The sequence below is a fragment of the Sinocyclocheilus rhinocerous genome, unplaced genomic scaffold, assembly GCF_001515625.1.
Source record: "Sinocyclocheilus rhinocerous isolate Xijiao unplaced genomic scaffold, SAMN03320098_v1.1 scaffold322, whole genome shotgun sequence".
Taxonomy (NCBI): domain Eukaryota; kingdom Metazoa; phylum Chordata; class Actinopteri; order Cypriniformes; family Cyprinidae; genus Sinocyclocheilus; species Sinocyclocheilus rhinocerous.
This window is the reverse complement of record NW_015641027.1, coordinates 38134-54989: the sequence shown is the minus strand read 5'-3', so window position 1 is coordinate 54989 and position 16856 is coordinate 38134. Positions and strand designations below refer to the sequence as shown.

The 16856-nt window shown below is 42.3% G+C and overlaps 1 long non-coding RNA gene and 1 pseudogene across 1 annotated transcript in view; both read right to left on the bottom strand.

Annotated features, from left to right (window-relative positions):
- Positions 1–355: 355 nt before the first annotated feature.
- The window catches only part of LOC107754070 (uncharacterized), a 21420-nt gene continuing 4919 nt past the window's right edge, over positions 356–16856 (bottom strand). Inside the window, exons 2-3 of the long non-coding RNA XR_001641538.1 lie at positions 5570–5574; positions 356–368 (exon numbers count right to left, since the gene is read on the bottom strand). This is a non-coding gene — a long non-coding RNA (uncharacterized LOC107754070). The remainder of the gene's footprint in view (positions 369–5569; positions 5575–16856) is intronic.
- The window catches only part of LOC107754068 (uncharacterized protein C2orf71-like), a 9964-nt pseudogene continuing 3544 nt past the window's right edge, over positions 10437–16856 (bottom strand).

The window sequence follows — 16856 nt, the reverse complement described above, 5'->3', positions numbered from 1 at the left end:
CCAAATCAATAAGTCCACCCCTTGACAGAATGGACAAATTAATGTCTAAATGTGACTGGTGACATTACAATGACACAAAGATGTTACTGAAACTTCTTTTTAGACAAGTGTTGTCTGTTTTGTAGGTTGATAAAAGTTTTACATTTACATTACGGAGATCTGCTGTGTCGTCATTTGTGATTTGTATACATGCACATTTTAGTCAAGAATAATTAAGACTTCATGCATTTTTTTTGTGTATGTGTAATATGATCAATGAACGATTCAGTGAACAAATCTTTTTAGTGAACGGATTCAAAAGACTTGAGTTAACTGATATAAATCAAACTTTCCACCACTATTTTATTACATGTGAAATGAAGTTGACACTATATCATGTGTTATGCTAGATCAGGTATGTTAAAATTACATTTTAATGCTTTTTAATTTAAGTGTGTCTACAGTATAACAAATAAGGCGAACATAATGAAATCACAAACTTAGCTTAGCATGTGTTCTTTTCAATCCTATTTTATCTGATGTACTTTCCAGTACTTTCAACATACTTTCTACCATTTCAATTGTGTGTTGTCAATAAAACAGTATACACTACTATGGTTTTTTTCAGCACTAATGACAGCTTAATTGCACACATGAATAGCTGTCACGTTTCTTTAGAATGAATCATAATTTAACATTGCCAAAAACTTGATCTTAATTAAAGATGTTCTTTCTGTCTATCAGCTGCTGAAAAGGACACACCTATACATTTTCATGGGAAAATGAAACAAAAAAAAATGCCTTTGGGGATTATGGGAATTTTTTTGCATGCAGCACAAATATCTCAGGTAGTAGGCTACTAAAAGTCATTCTGGTATTTGCTGCATGCAACATATATTGAAAGTTATTTGTCTACAGTGTGTAGAGCTTTTTGTTTTTTCTTGTTATTGAGCTAATGATGACCCCCATTTATCTGTTATTGTTCTTTTGAGATTAATATCTACCTCCACTGTTGCATATTCGGTCACAGCACCTAGTTCATACCTCTAGAGTTCTTCTTAAAGGGATGTACAACCCAGGCTCATTTTCTGCAACACTGATATTATGTACCTTACTGCACATTTCGTGGCAGTTTCAAATTGAAATGCCCAGTGAGTGTTTTTACAGGCACGTATTGCCGTGTTGCTTCAGGCACCTATTGCAGCAGTTCAGAATTCAAATGTCCAGTGAGTGTTGCCAAAGGATAATGCATCGTGTTGGAAATACCCCCCTACATTGAACCCAAACCTAAACTTAACCGATAGTGTTATCAAATGCAAAAGTGATATAAATTATTGATTGAATTTTTGAATTATTGATTTTTTTGTGTGTGTGGGGGGGGGGGGATATTAAATCAGTGTTATCATGTAGGGTAAAACTTGTTTGATTTCTGCAGAGAAAAAATGTAGTCACCCAGGCAACACACCAAATGGTGATTTTAAACTTACAAAGGGAACAGAGTTTGTTTTTGGAGCAACAGTGGTGTATACTTGCAAGAAAGGGTAAATGTGCTTTATACGTGCTTTATGCTTTTTTATTCTCTTTTTTTATTGCATGTAATGTATACAATTGTCATCAGTTTCACAATCTTTGTACTTGTAAAAACACTGTGGTAACAGGTATAAAATGACAAGCAGAACCAATCAGCATACCTGCACAGCTCAAGGATGGAACAATGTTGTCCCTGTCTGTGAGGGTACGATTTATTGAAAGTCACTCTTTTTCTTTTTTGTTGTTTGATTTCTCTCAGTAATATAATAGCATCTGGTATCACCATAATAGCATATGGTAGCATCACACATGAACTGAAACATTTAAACACATTTTACAACCATTTAAACACATCGAATTAAACATGACATTCTGAAGTAGAACGACTGAAATAGTATTTTCGTTTAAAATACACACACAATCATTTTTGTTTCATTTACAATTTAAAAATAATAATAATAATAATAATACAGTAGGCCTATATATGGACACCAAAATGTACTCTGTTCATCAAAAGCTATTATTTATTTATTTATTTACTTACGTACTTACTCACTCGCTTACTTATATATTTTTTTATTATTATTTATTTTTTTATTTTTTTTGCTCTTTTTTTTTTTTTTGCTTTTTGGATATTTAAAACAAAGGAAAAAAAAGTCAATTATTTGTCACCTGCAAAAGAAAAATAAGAGTTTAGCACATTTTTGATGCTTCATCTCTTCTTACCCTTAGTTCTATATATTCATGTCCAGTGTTGGGCAAGTTACTTCCAAAATGTAATACATTATATATTACTAGTTACTGTCTTTTGAAAGTAATTAGTTACATTACAATATTACTGTCTCTGAATTGTAATGCATTACACTACTGTAACTTGCGTTACTGAGATTGTAACGAGTAATAATATTACCCAAATTTGATTAGTAATGCGTTATATTACTGCGTTACAGCAAAAAGTAATATACTACTGTAATATTATTACTTTTGTAATGCGTTACTCCCAACACTGTTCATGTCTTGTACAGAAGTAACTTGTGAGCGTAAGCCAACCAAGTTGAGAGTAAAAAAGATCAATCCGAAGGAAAATACTATATTTTCAGAGCTGGAGAAAGTGTGGAGATCACCTGCTCTGAAAAATACTGGTTTATCTTACAAAAACAACAATTACATGCAAAGATAACGGCGAGTGGGAATATAAGCCTATTTGTGAAGGTAAGAGTATAGAGACATACTTCTGAATTTGGTGATGAATTCATTTCATGTTCTTAAAAGCATGTGAAACTTGTTTCAGAGATTACCTGTGCAGATCCACATGACAAGCATGTGTCTAGACCATACTGGGGAAATCTGAAATTGGGAGCAAAACTAGTTGTGTGTCTGGATATTGTAAAACCGTAGCAGAGGCCATATGTACACAAGACGGATGGGCACCAAAACCACTGTGTACTGGTATGTTCTGCTGTGTAGTATTACAATCTTTCTACTCACATAATATCAATTATATGATTATGCTGATGTTTATTTTTTTATTATTTATTTATTGATTTTAGAAATTATGTGACCCACCAAAAATCCCAAATGCAGAGATTGTGGAAAGTCAAATATCAAACTACAGAATCAATTCAGGAGCACAATATACAGTAAATGTCATCCTGGATTTAATCCAGAGCAGCCTGTACAAATCACATGTAGTTCCCATGGCCAATAGAGAGGCATACGGCAATGCACTGGTATGTTACAGTTTATTGACATTTTGCCTCTAATTCCATTTAAAAGTTAAAAGTTAAAAAAAAATTAAAAAAGTTAACAACATTCACTGATGCTCAAGAAAGAAACACAATGCATTTGGAGTCAGGGCTGCAAATCTTAAAATGGATCTTAAAATCATACAGGCCACAGAGAATATATTATTAACATATCAAAAAGAGAACTATTGTTCAGCATTGTTCATATTAAAGTAAATGCTAAACTTTGCTATGCAACGTTGACACACAAAAATGATTTTTCTTAAACATTTTATTAAAATGATCTCATATTATTGTATTAACAATATGTGATATAATAATAATAACATGTTCTATGGTTTAGAAACATTAAAAAGACATCTGCTTAATATTGAGATTTATTAATGCCAATTTTTGACGACAGTCTATATGAAAAAATAATGAATAAATAAAAATACAAAATCTTTGCTTTGCCCTCAGTGAAATGTGGACCACCACCAAACATCAACAATGCAGATATAAAAGAAATGATAAAAAGTGAATACAATACAGGACATAGAGTTGAATTCATCTGCTTTCATAAATACAGGTTGGATCTGCTGGCCCCCTTCTCTAAATACTTGAGCTGTGTGCAAGGTGAATAAAAAGGGAATATTTATTGTTTAAGTAAGTTTGAACACTACACTCCATATACATCAATGACATATTAGGGTTTTCTCTCTGTATTTTTATTTGTACATTTGATGTAACCTTGATTGTTTTTTTTTTTGTTTTTTTTTCCTGTTGAATCAAATGCATATTGTAACACTGACAGTGACATGCTGGGTTTATTTCAGAGCCTTGTTCAGTGACGGTGTAAGAAATGGATAAAAGAGGTGTAGAGTTGCAATGGAAGGCAAAGGAAAATATATTCTTACCACATAATGATGCCACTGAATTTGCATGTCAGAAGGGCAAATATTTAAGAGGCAATAAACCCCTAAGACAAAAATGTAATGATGGAGTGATGACTTTGCCTGAGTGTGTGAAACTTTGAAGCATTAGCTGTACTACTAAGCAAAATAAATAAATAAATACAATTAAATTTCTCTGTGTTTTGGATTTCTTGCATGTAAGACTAAAGAAATGCTAAAAGCAACATTTTTTAAATGTGCATGTATGAAGACATGAACCCATTTAATATCAGCTAAGCATGGCCTTGCTCTGTGGTCTGAAGGAAGCAGCTTAGGAGTCGGATGAGTAGTAGGTGAAGGGATGGAGAAGAGAAGGCAGGCAGACAGCAAAACCCCAGGAGCAGATGATGGTAGGAATGGCCAGGGAGGAACAGGAGGAGTAGTACCCAGTGAGATGGTTTGAGTGTGCGGAGACTGGATGGCACACAGATGCCCAGCCAGGTAGTGCCCCACGGTGGCATTAGTGGAGGAAGGAGCCATGGTGGTATAGCATCCAACACCTCCATGGGGATATATATACTGTATATATTGTCATGAGCTGGGTTTGATCGTCTCATTGCTCTTTCTTCATTCCCTACATTACTGCTACTTAGACTTAGCTGTTCTCTATCAGCCTCGCGCTGATTGACTCCACACCTGTTCTCTCTTTACCTTGATTCTCTCTACTACTTTACTTTTCTTCTGGTTTCTTTGCCAGATTATTGTTAGCAACCTAACGTTCATTCCTATGGTCTATGTTCTCTGTACAGTTCAAGTGAAGTCGAGTCTTCAGGTCCTTTCACACTGAGTCCGAAATGTTAGCATGTGTTTTTCGTATTCGTCATCCTAAAAATCTGTCATGCACAGAAACCTTGCACACTGAGTCAGATGCATATTAATTAATCTGTTGCGAAAATATTTGCAAAACTGTACTAAATGGAGTCTCCAAGCAGTGAGGATGATTTTGTTGTCCTCTCGGCTCTTAAAAGGAGAAAAAGAAAGGAAATATTGGGTCCATTCCAATCCTGAGATATAGAGAGGAAGGAGAGTTCCCCCTCCTTATTAAGGAGCAGAGGGATTATCACGGGTGATTCAAAGTTTACATCAGGATATCAATGGCTCAGTTTGATGCTTTACTAGCGATGCTAGAGCCACATATTATAAAAAAGACCACCAATTTATGTGTACTCTACGGATGCGAAAAATGCAGAAAATCGAACCCGATCCAAATTTTTTAAAGACGGACGTTTTAGTCCTGGCCTTTAGTCCTGTCTTGTATTGTCGTATACGTCTTAACGATTCCCTTCCCAGTTTTCCTGCTGCCTAAGATCGCTCGCCCATTCGCTGTCTGCAGTGTTGAGTCTGCCGGTTGGGGATTGTGCTCTCTCTCTGTGTGGCCATTACCAATCCTCGGACCCGTAATTCTGACTGTGCTCTCTCTCTCTGCGTGCCCGCTGCCAAGCCCCGGACAACTCCTGATTGTGCTCTGTGCTCTGCGTGCACGCTGTCCTCCCCAGGTCCCGCACTCCTAACCTCTCCTGTCAAGTTTGAGTTTTGCTTTCTGTCAGTTCTGTGTCCACCAAGGGTGCTGGTGCACGGCAGACTACCTTAGTTCTCTTCAGTAAATAAAGAGAGAGTCTGAACTAACCTCTGCTCTTGGGTCCGATGCAGGGCAGACACAAAGAGGAATTGTCAGCAGCCAAGCATGCTGTGGAGAGTCTAGCTGCCCAGGTGATGGATTTGACCACTCGCTTTCATCACCAGTCTAGCCCACCAGCATCACAAAGTTCCATTGAACCCAAGGTCAACAATCCCTTTGTTACGTGGGTGAGCCCACTGAATGGTCTTAACCCATTGTGAGATTGTGTTTCCCCTTCAGCCGTCCATATACGATGAGGATTACGTCAAGATCGCCTTCATTATTTCTCTGTTGTCGGGGTGAGCACACAATTGGGGAGCGGCCATCTGGGAATCGGAGGCCGTGTGCTGTGAGCAGTTCACCCTGTCTGTCTACAGGTGTGAGGCTTCCTGTCTGCTCGCGGTGCTGCACTCGGGGAGATGCTCCGTTGCGGACTACACCAGAGTTCCGTTCATGCTGGCGGCCACATGTGAGTGGAATGATCCGGCCTTGGTGTCACGCTTCTTGGAGGGGCTGAATATAGATCTTAAGGATGAGATCTATGCTTGCGAGCCCCCTTCTCCTGGATTAGCTGGTGGAGTTAGCAATTCGACTTGACAAGCGTTTTGAACTGCGCCGCCAAGCTCGGGCATGGTCACTGAACTGCGTACTCTCCAGCCCACAGTCACTGTCTAAACTGAGTAACCTGAGCCCATGCAACTGGGATTCGAATCACTGCTGTTGAATAACAGCACAGCATCCACAATAGACTTTATTTATACTGCGGTGCCTCAGTCCATTTTGTCACTACATGTCTGCTAAAAGCCAAGGCTCGCCAGTACTTGCTCGGGGGGTACTTGCGAGTGCTTCTGCCCTCTCCCCATCTCCTAAGACTCGCACCACTTTCGCAGCTGTTCTCCGCTGGGCTGGCTTTTCTTCTGCTTCATTTTCAGGAGAAACCCTGGTGATTTGTCAGGAGTGCCGCAGGAGTATCACGATCTGCGAGCGGTGTTTAGTCATTCCCGTGCTGCTTCTCTCCCTCCTCATCGACCTTATGACTGTAGCATTGATCTTCTCTCTGGTACCGCCCCACCTCACGGGAGATTGTATTCCCTGTCTGCGCCGGAGTGCAAAGCACTCGAGAAATATTAGAGAAATTCCAATCAGGCTTGTTAATGCACCTGCGGTTTTCCAGCCTCTAGTTAATGGCATCTTGAGAGACATGCTCAATATTTTCGTTTTCGTGTACCTGGACGACATCCTTATTTTCTCTCCATCTCTCCAGGTACATGTCCTACACGTTCACATTGTGTTACAGCATCTCTTGGAGAACTGTCTTTTTGTGAGAAATGCTCATTTCATGCTAGGTCAGTCACAGTTTTGGGGTCAGTCGTATCGGCGGATGGGATCAGTATGGACCCTGCTCAAATTGGCCTGTTCCTGAGTCTCGCACTGCACTCCAACGATTTCTGGCATTTGCTAATTTTTTATTGACGTTTCATCCGAAATTCCAGTTAAGTAGCTGCCCCTCTGACCACTCTCACCTTGACCAAGTCGCGCTTCATTTGGTCAGAGATCCAAGAAACCCAGATCGTCCCTGATTTTTGGTCAGAAACCCAGATCGTCTTTGATCGCCTCAAAGGGATATTTACTGCTGTGCCTATCCTGATTACTCTCGACCCCAAGGAATAATTAAGTTTGAAGGTGGATGCGTCTGTTGTGGGTGTGGGGGTGGTTATCTTGCAGGAAGGTCCACCTATGTGTGTTCTATTCCCACCGGCTTTCGCTGTCCAAGCGTAATTATGATATAGGGAAGCGTGAGCTTCTGGCCATCCGGATAGCTCTGGGAAAGTAGCGTCAGTGGCTAGAGGGGGCTACCGTTCCATTCGTAGTCTGGACAGATCATAAAAATCTTGAGTATATTCATTCAGCCAAGAGATTAAATGTCCAGCAGGCTCGTTGGTCCCTTTTTTGACCGTTTCAGCTTTACTATCTCTTACAGAACCGGTTCTAAGAATATGAAACCTGACGCCCTCTCCCACCAGCCTCTGTTCTCTACTCACGAGTCTGAGAGTTCTGTTCCCTGAGTGCAGGCATTTATTCAATGGTGCCGTCACACCTGGAGAAGGGTGAGAACCGTGCTGTGCCACAACAGAGAACACACACGACGTGACGCAAATTGATGGCACACCAAGGCCCCAAGATACGTTTGCGGTTAGAGGGTGTGGCTGTCCAATCGTAACTTGCTGCTCTAATCTACTTCCCATAAAATAGCACGCCGTTTTATTGGGCCCTTTTCAATTGTCAAAGTTCTTAGTCCTGTGGCGGTACAACTCAGATTACCTAGCTATCTGAAATGCACCCATCCTGTATTCCTCATTCATCATTAAGTCCCCCACCCATCCCATCCCTTCTTCCGCTCTTGTCGAAGGCTCTCCTGTCTATAGGGTTAGGAGACTGCTGGATGTTCATCCCTGGGGGTGTGGTTACCAGTATTTGGATGACTGAGAGGGGTACAGCCCGGAGGAGAGGAGCTGGATTCTGGCTCGGGGCATTCTGGACTGCTCGCGCATCGCAGACTTCCTTCGCTCTCACTGGTCCTCTACCTCAGGAGCGCCTGGGGGTGCTCGTCGGGGGAGGGGTACTGTCATGAGCTGGGTTTGGTCTTTCCCCTTGTTTCTCTTTCTCCCCTCATTACTGCTACTTAGACCCAGCTGTTCTCTATTGCGATCAGTGCTCACGCTGATTGACTCTGTACCTGTTCTCTCTTTACCTTGATTCTCTCTGCTATTTTACTCTGCTGTTCTTTTAGCTTCTTTGCCAGATAATTGTTAGCACCCTAATGTTCATTCCTATGGTCTACATTCTCTGTATAGTTCAAGTCAAGTCGAGTCTTAGTCCTGTCATCCTGTCGTATACATCTTATCTGTTCTATGCCAAATTTTTCTGCTGCCTTAGATCGCTCGCCCATTCGCTGCCTGTGGTGTTGAGTGTGCTAGTTGGGGATTATGCTCTCCCTCTGCGTGGCCGCTACCAAGACACGGACCAGCTACTCCTGATTGTGCTCTCTCTCTGCATGCCCGCTGTCTTCCACAGGTCCCGCACTCCTCACCTCTCCTGTCAAGTTTGAGTTTTGCTTTCTATCAGTTCTGCGTCCACCAAGAGTGCCGGTGCATGGCAGAGTGCCTTAGTTCTCTTCAGTAAATAAATAGAAAGTCTTAACTAACCTCTGCTCTTGGGTCCTCTGTTTGCCCTGACATATGTATTGTGCATTTAACGTAGGGTGTGACTGGATTTAAATGCTCAGTGAGATTTGCTATTGCAGTCGGAGAGGATTTGAAAACCGAGACATGAAGTTGGACACTTTCTGCTTCTCGTAGTGACACTCTTGTGTTTGTGTACTTTAATAAACATCAGCGCTGTCTCAAATCAGACAGCATTTCTAACATTCCTAAACACATCTTTTGACTTCATGTGGCACTGCGCAGACCTATCAGTGTCTGACTTGAAGCAGTGCATGCCAGTTAATAATTTAAATTAAACCATTTAATTAAGTAATTACTCTGTGACCGCTAACAAGTATGTTCTATGTACTGTAGTATGAATGTGTGTAGTACAGTATGAATATAATCCAGATGTACTACGTTCACCACGTTGTCATTATCATATGACCTACCAGCGTCAGTTGCATTACTTCACAAGTCCACTCCCGTGGCCTCATGGGAAAGTGTCCATCTGATGTGCATTTCAGAATCTTGACATAAATTGTAAGTAATCCGGGTATATTTCACCTACTGTTTTAAAAATGTGATAAACTGTGAATTTGGGCATACTACTGTTTTCCACCTACTATATAGTATGGAAGTATGTGGTTTTGGATGCAGCCAAACAGTATTCAACTGCATGGCATGTTGATGCCTTGTTAATTTTTTGCCCTGTTTCTTGGCAGATATGTTTAACCCATTAAATTCATGATGGTCAAAGGTCAAAGCAATTATAAACTTTGTTAGAAGACAATAAAATAACATATTTATCTGAATTGGATACTGGCTTGTTTAATCTGTAATCAGATTTCACAGTGTCCCATAGATATATTTTTAGAATATGATTATACAGTCTTATATACGATTCTTTATTATTTTAATCATTGCTTTCTTTTTATCTATATATCTATCTATATAACAATAACGAAATTAACATTGAGAAATAACATTTCCATTTTATTTTTTGTTATGAATAGTGCTGAATATGAAACAGTGTTATATTTACTCTATAAACTATGTTTCTGCATTTTTAAATAATGATAAAAAAATTCTCAAGATAAAATGATAGAGTTGATTATGGGTCTTTTTAAATTTGCAAGGCACTATACCTTCATTGTTTCATAATGTCTCTGTTGAAAGCCTCAACACTGCCATCTTACCTCCAACAGAAGTGTAGAATGCTTTACTGTATTTTGAATGTGAATGAATGTGATTTGTCAGATAAGCTTGCAAAGGAAGAATGTGATTGGTTGGTCACTGTATGTGCATGATAAGCTAACTAATAACCTAATTTTTTTGTTAACATGCTTTCATTTTTAAGAAAAGATCTAGAGAATATATGCAATTTATGTGAATATCTGTTTATTTAGTAATAAAATATAAAAGGCCAACCAATAATATTCACAATACAAAACATTTTAAAAACAAATTAGACCAATTGAATTGAGGCAAATAGATCAAATACATACAGTGAAGCTAAAAAAAGATGAAAATAACAACGATTGGAAATGATCATGAGAAGGCGTTCTCAGAAATAGCTACTTTCATTTCCCACCAGCACACAAAGGTTTTAATCCCATCCAAATTTTGCTAAACCATAATCCCACTTGCTCCTTCGTCATTTCTCACATTCCCTCTGTAGAACTTGACACACAATGCACAGGTCTGGATGCGAGACTGATCTAACTGCAACTCTGATTTCTGTTTGCTCACTCCATGGTTTATCTTCTCTGAATGGGACATCTTCCAGCCTGTGACAGCAAAACAATATAAGGACATTAGTGAATTGAAGGATTAGGGAAGTGGCCCAGAGCTGGTTATCACTGGTCAGCAGTAAGTCATTGAGAACTTAGTTGCTGGGGATTAGTAATTGTATTACATTGTACATGAGAGAGGAAAGTGTCTAAATTGTTAAAAATATATACATTTCATGTTTCTTGTTAATTCATTTATTCTATAACATACTGTGCTTCTGTCAACCTTCAGTCATTCCTTTACTGTACAGGCATCACACAAACAAACTGAGCATTATTTACTGTATGTCACATGACCATAGTTACAAAAAGGCCATCAGGGTTTTTTTTTTTTTTTTAATAACTGGATTTCACGCACGTTACCTATAACATGGGCCATCCCCACATTCCCCTTTAAGCTGTTATGTGGGACTTCCCCATCATTATATCATTGTTTCACTGAAACTATTTTAAAAATCTAAACAAGTTTTCCCACATACATGAAAGCAGTCTTGTCTTGCTCCACCTTCGTAAGCAGTTTCCGAGTGTTTTCTCGGAATCGTTGAGTATATATTCTCATGTATTATATAAAAACATAATTGTTAGGGCTTGTAGTTGTGAATATTGCTGGAAATCCTACACACACACACACACACACACACACACACATATATATATATATATATATATATATACTGTATATATATAGTTGGCACATAAAGGTACAAATACTTTAAAATACAACAAACTACAGATAGATTTGTCCCTTGTTATTCACCCGAGAGCTGAGTGACTTTTACACAATGAACCCATAATTGAATTTCAAACATGGCACTCTTTATTATGACAGAGACAATCAAAGTGCTTGTCCTATAACATTTTCTTAGTCTCTTTGAAAATGAAATCTGGAACAAAAGATGGAATTTCAAGCATGAATGGTACTCGCTTCAGATACCCTTATCAAAAAAGTGTTTTAAAATAAAGATTGCGCAAAAAAATCTTGGATACTGTATCGCTATTAAGCATCACAATCCAAAGGAGTTCATGGATCAGAAATTAAAAGCTAAAGTTTTTCACCTCAGTGAATTCTGGTCACATGACTGTTCTGCATAGTTCTGATAGCTATTTCCCATACTTTTTTTTTTTTTTACCCTTATCTTCTTCACAACATTTACGGAGTTATGTTTCTGGGTCATTAAATCGCAAATATTAACCTCATTTTCCTGATGACTTGGATAAGCAGCCATGTAGCAATGTTGAAGTGTTAAAGCGTTAATTGAAAAATGAAAATTAGACCATGAATTACTCACCCTCAAGGCATCCTAGGAGTTATATTAAAAATGGTCTTTGATCTTCTAAGCTGTTTAATTGTAGTCAGCGGGTGTTGCAGTTCATCATTCCAAAAGAAGTGAAATAAAGCACATCCATCCATAATAAAAATGTGACTCACACTGCTCCAGGGGGTGAACAAAGGCCTCCTGTAGCAAATTGATGCATTTTTGTAAGAAAATATCCATATTCAAAACATAATAATCACTTTAATCTAGCTTGCACTCACTGTTGTACACGGAAGTAGCTCCGGGCAGATGACGTAGGACTTCAGCGTTGCGCATGTGCCGCTCAGAAGTGACGAACATGGAAGCGCAGGGGAGAGATCAAAACAAAACAACGGTCACGATTTAGAAGTACAAAACAAGGATTTGTAAAGAAGAATGTCGGAGGATTTCGATATAAGCCAAGTGGAGTCTGGTTTTCCTTTGCTAAAATAAGGAAACTTTGCTTTCTTTGCTCCTGTAAACAAACGTTGGTTTTCATGAGACTCACATGGCATGCGCAACGCCAACATATCACGTCATCCTCCCGGAACTGCTTCCGTGTACAACTGTTGGCGCAAGCTAGATTTAAGTGATTATTATGTTTTGAAGATGAATATTTTTCTTACAAAAACGCATCGATTCGCTAAAGGAGGCCTTTGTTCACCCCCCGGAGCCGTGTGAGGCACTTTTTATTATGGATGGATGCACTTTATTTCACTTCTTTTGGACTGATGAACTGCAACACCCGCTGACTGCCATTAAACAGCTTGGAAGATCAAAGTCAATTTTTAATATAACTCCGATTGGATTAATCTGAAAGAAGGAAGCCATATATGCCTAGGATGGCTTGAGGGTGAGTAAATAATGGGTTAATTTCATTTTGGGTGAACTATCCCTTTAAGAAAGACTTTATCACAGTTTAAGTTGACTGTCTATTCTGTGCTATGTATATACATGCTAACATGCTAAATTTAAATGCAAATTTAATTTTAAGCAGTTATACTTTAGCCTTATATTTAATATCAGAACAAGTGTTAGACTCACCCATGGGTGCTAATTGCTGGTTCACTCCCACATGTCTCTGCCACAGAAATGACTGGCTCCATGGGCGGCAGGCTTAAACTGGGCCTCCTGTCTGACTGGCTGCGCTGGATGAATGGCTGGGGCGCTCGTGCAGACACTGGCAGCCGACCACGCACACCCCAGGGACGAGGCAAAACGCTTCTACCGGAGGAGGCCCATGCCTCAGGGGGCTTGGGTGTAGGAACAGGTTAAGCCTCAAATAATGATAATGAGACCAGACAAAACACTGATCGAGCATTACTAAATACTCTTGAAGAGTCCTCACTACTGTTTTCTCTAGACCAGTGCTGCACTTTTGGGGAAGCAGGAGGTGACGTTGCCTTAAAGGGGTAGGTTGTCTTGCCGTGTTGCAGGGGTGCTTGGCAGTGTTCTTTGGCCAGCAGAAGGTGGGGTTGGGAGTTTACGGAGTACAGGAGGGCTAGATGAAGTTGAAGTAGAGGGTTGACTTTTCAATACTGGAGGACTAGGGAGTCTCCGATGTAACAGAGGTGTGGATGGCAACACGCGAGTTCTGGAAGCAGTTGGAGTGGCAGGGGTTTGGTTCTTACAGGCATTGTTTGGCACTGTTTCATTGGTATTGTTCTCCTTTTGTGAAACCTCTACGTCACCTTGGCAGGAAGCCAAGCTGTAGGTTTCTCTGTCGGTGAGTCAGAAGAATGCCTCAAGTGGATTATCTTTCTTGCTTGTTTATAGAGGGAGGCAGCCTCCTCACTTTCTATGTCTGTTTCATGGCTGGAATCATGATAACCACCCTTCACAACCCCTCTGGTATCCTGGTGCGTGGAACGAACTGGCGACATGCTAACAGAGCCCTTACACAAATTCCCCTTACTGGGTAGCACTGTAACAGACTGCAGAGAGGCTCATAACTTCTGAGACATTGCATTCCTTTTTTGGGAGGGTGGATCGGCCTCTGCTTGATACATTTTCTCCCGTGTCCTTTGTTTGTACGTTTTCAAAGGAATTCCATGAGAACCTCAAGTGGTAGATTGTCAATGTCAAGATCCTCTGTCCTTTCAGAGCATCGTGACTCCCCTTGACTACCGAGCATACTGTTTTCATTAAATGCTAATGTGGCAGAGAGACCTAAACCTGGAATGATGGAAACACCACACTTTCTAACACCTTTAAGAGGTCCAAGAATTTTTGCACGGTCTGGGCTCTGTTTACTTTCCTCCAAGCTCTGGCTAAAGGTGTCGATCAGTTTTTTAAAAGAATTCCTTTCCCTATACAACCCTGACGATTGGCGGGGTGACGGTGGAGGAATTGGCACAGGTATTACCTTAACAGGCCCTTTAACAGGTGGTTCCTCTTCAGGAACTCGAGCTGCGTCGGTGAGCGCTTTGGCCTTCTGTGACCATGCTCTGAATTACATGTGAAATCAGTCCAATAGCTGGGCGAGACGTCACGGGCGCATTAGACCTGGAAGCTATAAAAGCACGTGCGGCGGAGCCGGCGTCAGCTTTCTGTCATTCAACAAAGCGCTCTGTGTGTGTCAGTCAAAACTCTATGTTTGTGGGTCCTATTTATTGTTGTCTGTCAAAAAAGTCCAACTATAAGCTCCACTATGTCTAAAGCTCACGCTAAGACAAAGCATGCGTTCGGAAGCCCGTTCTGCGGCTACTTCCTCCCGGGGTGAGGTCTCAACGCTCCGGCTGTCTTCCTCCAAGGAGGCTGACGTGGAGGGCGTCGAAGAGGTTTCGCCCCCCTCAATCGCCCCAGTATGAGGAGCTAGTGGAGGTGCTTACTCGCGCCGTGGCCAAATTAATGATCGATTGGCCCGCCGAGAAGCAGGCCGAGTCGCAGCGAAAGTTGTCTGTCTATTGTGAGAAAAAGTCTAATAATCCACTATGTCTAAAGCTCACGCTAAGACAAAGCATGCAAAGGGCCAGAGCAAGCCACGTTATAAATTGTGTGTTCCTCCCTGCCCACGCTACATCACGGGTAGGGATACACACAGTCTGTGCGTGGTTTGCTTGGGAGCGGAGCACGCAGAGTCGGCTCTCGAGGGGGCCGGCTGCCCGCATTGCGAGCGTCTCCCACTGCGTACGCTTCGCTCCCGGAGGGCTGTCTTTGAGGAGGGAGCCTTCGCCAGCTTCCGTCGAGGCGGAGCGGCGGCTGCATTCTTCCTCACCCACCAGATCCAGCGCCCGATCTCTGGGTTCGGAAGCCCGTTCTGCGGCTACTTCCTCCCGGGGTGAGGGCTCAACGCTCCGGCTGTCTTCCTCCAAGGAGGCTGACGTGGAGGGCGTCGAAGAGGTTTCGCCCCCCTCAATCGCCCCAGTATGAGGAGCTAGTGGAGGTGCTTACTCGCGCCGTGGCCAAATTAATGATCGATTGGCCCGCCGAGAAGCAGGCCGAGTCGCAGCGAAACAAGTTAGATGAACGCTTCCTGCGCGCGAGGCCACCACCTCCATGCCGGAGCCTGCCATTTTTCCCCGACCTTCACACTGAGGTGTCGAGGTCGGGGGCCAGGCCTTTCTCGGCCCATCTCTTCATTCCTGCCTCAGATTACAATGGGAATGTGGCGGGGTTGAGTGAGCGTGGCTATAGGGCGATGCCCCGGGTTGAACAGACACTAGCTAGCTAGCTATCTGTCCTCAGGCAGGGTCTTCCTCCTCGACGCCCCGCTTGCGCCTTCTGGCCTGTTCGGCGATGCCGTCAATTCCGTCGTCGACAGGTACCAGGAGACTCGTAAACATGCGGTGGCGTTTCAGCGGTTCCTCCCTCGCCGCATCTCAGCTCTGGGGGATACTGGGCGGGAGCAGTCCCCTCCGCGTACCAGCTCCTCATATAGGGAGGCTCAGAAACAGGGGTCGGGGGCTTCGAAGCCTAAGCCGGATCTGCGGACCGTCCTTCAGGCTAAGAGGTCCTCGACCAAAAAGTCCTGACTATTCGGGCTCAGGACTGGTGAGGGCAGGCCCTTCTGGTGAAGAGAGGTTCACACCGCATTACATAGTGCCCGTCTCCCCCCAGTGCCCTCAGGAGATCATTCTGCCAACCCTGCCGGTGTTCCAGGGTGCAGTGGTCTCCAGCGAGCGTTTCTTTCAGTTACCGCCCGGCAATGTAGCGGTGCTGAGGGGCTCGCGACCTCTGCGGAGACCCCCAGAGCAGCTAGTTCGGCCATCCCCTGCCGGTGCGCCGCTTCAGGGCACCGAACTAGCTGCTCTGGGCACACCAGAGATCAGTCTTGAGAGACTGATTCCCTTAGTCCCTTACCAGGGTTGGCCGTGTTTCGAAAACTGGGTCGGGCTTTCTGGGATGGTAATCAAATGGTTCAGGTCATACTTAGAAGGGAGAGGTTATTATGTGAGTATAGAAGAGCATAAGTCTAAGTGGACGTCCATGATATGCAGAGTCCCACAAGGCTCAATTCTTGCACCACTCTTGTTTAGCCTGTATATACTCCCACTAATCTGGGCACACCAGAGATCAGTCTCGAGAGACTGATTCCCTTAGTAGATTATTTAGCAGCATGGAAGCTACTGCCAAATGTGTCTCAATGGGTCCTGCGTACTGTGGAAAGAGGCTACAGAATCCAGTTTGGTCCTCCTCCGCCTCGATTCAACGGGGTCACCCCCACTCTGGTGGGTCCTGAGCAGACTCTGGTATTAGAACAAGAAGTAGTTACTCTTTTAAAGAAGGAGGCCATCGAGGTGGTCCCTCCGCACGAGACAG